The sequence below is a fragment of the Caretta caretta genome, chromosome 11 (assembly GCF_965140235.1).
Source record: "Caretta caretta isolate rCarCar2 chromosome 11, rCarCar1.hap1, whole genome shotgun sequence".
NCBI classification, from domain to species: domain Eukaryota; kingdom Metazoa; phylum Chordata; order Testudines; family Cheloniidae; genus Caretta; species Caretta caretta.
This window is the reverse complement of record NC_134216.1, coordinates 2,776,921-2,781,675: the sequence shown is the minus strand read 5'-3', so window position 1 is coordinate 2,781,675 and position 4,755 is coordinate 2,776,921.

Sequence of the window (4,755 nt, the reverse complement as noted above, 5' to 3'; positions counted from 1 at the left end):
ATCGGGAAGTCCGCAAGTGCCTCCCTTTCCCTGGGGGCGGGTTTGGGATCACCCCCCCCCCCCCGGCTCAAACGCGGCGAGGACTGGCCCTTGCTACCGACGAGTGGCCCCCGGGCAGTGAGTCGGGGCGGGGGGGGGTCCTCAGCCGCCCCAGCCGGTCAGGTGCCGGGATGGGTCCTAAGGCTCGGGGTTGAGCCGGGGGGAGGGGGCGGCAGGAGGGCAGCTCAGCTGGCCTGTGGAGAAAGAGGGTGGGAGACGTCAGGACTTGAACCCAGGGCCCTTCATCAGCATTAGATACACACACAGGCGCTGTGCGTTGGGTGGGACATATACCTAAGAGCCGCCAGACTGGGTCAGACCCAAGGTCCGTCCAGCCCAGTGTCCTGTCTGCCGACAGAGGCCAGGGCCAGGTGCCCCAGAGGGAGTGAACAGAACAGGGAATCATTCAGTGATCCATCCCCTGTCACCATTCCCAGCTTCGGGCAAACAGAGGCTCAGGACACCATCCCTGCCCATCCTGGCTAATAGCCACTGATGGACCTGTCCTCAATGAACTTATCTCGTTCTTTTTTGAACCCTGTTATGGTCCTAAAGACAAACTGATTTATCTGAGCATAAGCCTTCATGGGTAAAAACCCCACTTCTTCAGATGCCCCTGAAGAAGTGGGGTTTTTACCCACAAAAGCTTATGCTCAAATCAATCTGTTAGTCTTTAAGGTGCCACCGGACTCCTTGTTGTTTTTGTGGATACAGATTAACACGGCTACCCCCTGATACTTGTTATGGTCTTGGCCTTCACAATGTCCTGTATGTGAGCTTATGAACTCCACACCACAATGTCCTCTGGCAAGGAGTTCCACAGGTTGATTGTGCGCTGTGTGAAGAAATACTTCCTTTTGTTCCTTTGAAACCTGCTGCCTATTAATTTCATCTGGTGGCCCCTAGTTCTTGTGTTATGAGAAGGATTAAGTGACACTTCCTTATTTACTTTCTCCATATCAGTCATGATTGTATAGACCGCTCTCATATCCCCTCTTAGTCATCTCTTTTCCAAGCTGAATGTCCCAGACTTTAATTGCTCCTCATACAGAAGCTGTTCCATCCCCCTAATCATTTTGGTTGCCCTTCTCTGCACCTTTCCCAGTTTGGATGTATATCTTTTTTGAGATGGGGTGACCAGAACTGCATGCAGCATTCAGTATTCAAGGTGTGGGCGTACCAGGGATTTAGAGAGTGGCATTATGATATTTTCTATTTTATTCTCTGTCCCTTTGCTAATGATTCCCAACATCCTGTTCGCTGTTTTGACTGCACATTGAGCAGATGTGTTCACAGATCTAGCCACGATGACTCCAAGATCTCTGTCTTGAGTGGGAACAGCTAATTTAGACCCCATCATTTTATATGCAGAGTTGGGATTATGCTTTCCAATGTGCATTACTTTGCATTTATCAACAGAGAATTTCATCTGCCGTTTTCTTGCCCAGTCACCTAGTTTTCCCTTTGTAACTTGTCTCAGTCAGCTTTGAACTTGTCTTGAGTAATTTTGTATCATCTGCAAACTTTGTCACTGTGACCTTGCACTCCATATGATTTCATGAAAATATGCTAATGAGTGTGAATCTAATGTAACTGGAATATGCTTCATGCAAAAGGTCTCTTGTGAGGTATCATTACAAAGCTTGTCATCTACTGAGTGTGGTCATCCTATCTATATGAATGTATCATTCTTGTATCTGAAACTAGGCATATAAAATATAACTCTGAGGTCCTACTGTAGTTATGCAAAGTGTGGGCCATTAATGGTGGTTTAGAATCTTGATGGCTCCCATCAACTAGGACGATTGGCTGTAAATGGCTCTGTTTACCTGCAAGCCTTCCCGTGAGTCAGACCAGGAAGAATGAAGGCTGGGGGTCCCACAGGACATGTGACCATGTCACCTGGTACTGGAATCCATCTTAAACCTGGTGCTTTTCCATTTAGAAGGAGGGGTGGGGACCCAGAGAGACAAAAGATTCCTGCCTTGTGCCAAAGCCATATAAGTGGGTGGAACAGAACAAAGGGGGAGGCCATCATGAGAAATCCCCTAGTTACCACCTGAGCTGGAACAAGGACTGTACCAGGGGAAAGAATTGGGCCCAGACTAGAAAGGAGTCTAGTCTGTGAAAAAAGCTTATTGGAACATCACTGAGGGTGAGATTTACCTGCATTTAGTTTCCTACTGTATTAGGCTTAGACTTGTGTGTTGCTTGGTAATTTACTTTGTTTTGTCTGTTATTACTTGGAACCACTTAAATCCTACTTTTTACATTTAATAAAATCACTTTTGCTTATTAATTAACCGAGAGTGAGTAATTAATTCCTGGGGGATCAAACAGCTGTGTATATCTCTCTATCAGTGTTATACAGGGTGAGCAATTTATGAGTTTACCCTGTATAGGCTTTATACAGAGTAAAACAGACTTATTTGGGGTTTGGATCCCATTAGGAACTGGGTATCTGGGTGCTAGTGACAGGAGCACTTCTTAAACTGTTTTCAGTTAAGTCTGCAGCCCCCAGACATGGTTCAGACCTGGGTCTGTGTTTGCAGCAGGCTGGGATGTCTGGCTCACCAAGGCAGAGTTCTGAAGTCCCAAACTGGCAGAGAAAACAGGCTCAGAGGTAATCTCAGCGCATCAGGTGGCAGTCCCAAGGGGGTCTCTGTGATCCAACCCGTCAGTCACCTGTTAACCCCCTTTTCCAGATCATACAGGAATATGTTCGTATGCTACTTACCAATTTCCATTATGAAAAAGACACACACTGAACAGGGCTCATCCGGGGCAGCAGGGAGACAGAAACACACACACACGACCATTTTCATCTGTTTCAATTACAGCTCTAAATGTGCCAAAAATCACGAGATGAGACAGCAAAGGTTGAAGACATCACCTGAACTCTGCTCCCCTTGTGCATACACATCACCAAATAGTCCTTAATCACACGATCACAGGTTTCTGCCCTAGAGTTATTAGGGGAAAGAAAGAATTATATTATCTGAGAAATAGCGTGTGATTTCCTTAGCAAGGACTGTACAGTATTGTAAAGCAGATGTGACTGGGGGCAGAGTTAAGGTTATGTGTCCTTTATGTGTCTTTAATGTCCTGATTTATGTCTGGTTTAATGCATAACAGTAATGTTACATGAACATGTTTGTAGCTTACTTTCGCCCTCCCCCACATACACACAAAATAAATATATAAAAGGGGAAGAAACCCCCAGGGCTTTTAGACTTGACCAGTTCGCAAACTGCTTGAATGTGAGCTTATGAACTCCACACCACAAATTCTCTCCTTCAGCGGAAGCTGCAGGCGCTTCAGAAACATCAAGATTTCTGCTTTGAAATGAGGCCACGTCTACACTACAATGGCACAGCTACGGTGCCGTGGCTAGGCCGGCATAACCCCATAGTGTAGACACAGCCTGCACCTCCCTGAGCGACAGCAGCGAGGTTGACAGGCGCATTCTGCCATCGACCCAGCTGTCTGCATGCCTGGGGTTAGGTCAGCAGAGCTGCATCATGCAGTGGGGGTGGATTTTGAACACCCCTGGGTCTTGTGTTTATGTCAACCTACATTTGAACAGGAAACAGATCAAAAGAGCCAGACGTGTACCCAGAAGCCTCCTGCTGTGAGACAAGCCCAAGAAAGAAACCAACAGAACTCCACTGGCCCTCACGTACAGACCTCAGCTAAAACCTCTCCAACGCATCATCATCAGTGATCTACAACCCATCCTGGACAATGATCCCTCACTTTCACAGGCCTTGGGAGGCAGGCCAGTCCTCGCCTACGACAACCCGCCAACCTGAAGCATATTCTCACCAGCAACAACACACCGCACCATAGTAACTCTGACCCAGGAACCAATCCATGCAACAAACCTCGATGCCAACTCTGCCCACATATCTACACCTGCGACACCATCCCAGGACCTAACCAGATCAGCCACACCGTCACCGGCTCATTCACCTGCACGTCCACCAATGTGATCTACGCCATCATGTGCCAGCAATGCCCCTCTGCCATGTACATCGGCCAAACTGGACAGTCCCTACCTAAGAGGATAAATGGACACAGATCAGATATTAGGAGTGGCAATATCGCACTAACTTCGTTATCCCGAGCCTGATTCTTTCCTGCATATTTATACCTGCCTCTGGGAATTTCCACTCCATGCATCCAGCGACGTGTGTAGTCACCCGCGAAAGCTCATGCTCCACTACGTCTGTTAGTCTAGAAGCGTCTTTGCCGCTTTTACATTTGAACCATAGACCAGGCCTGAGTTTACGGAGAAAGATTTCTGCCCTGAAAACGCCCAGCCCAGTGGGGTGCTGCCCCATGGTGGGCGATTGTAGATGCTGCTGACAAACAAACAAAGCACAAGGGGCCTCTCAGTGTCACCTGTGACAGCAGGCAGGGAGCAGGGCTTCTGCTCATTTTTTCATTCTGAAATACAAGCACGACATAGACACATCAAGGCAAGCGCTTCGATCCAACAGCACGGACGAGGCCCCAGTCCTGCACAGGGATACCCCAGGGCAGCCCCGTCCAGGAGGGCAAAGGTCTGGCCCGGCGTCAAATTTCCCACCTGACCCTGCTCACTTCCCCATTGATTGCAGTGTTAAAGATCTCCCCACATTTGGGGTAAGTGCTCGGGACCACAGCCTGCCCCTGCATGTTGGACCATAGGCTTGTACCGACTCGATCGCAATT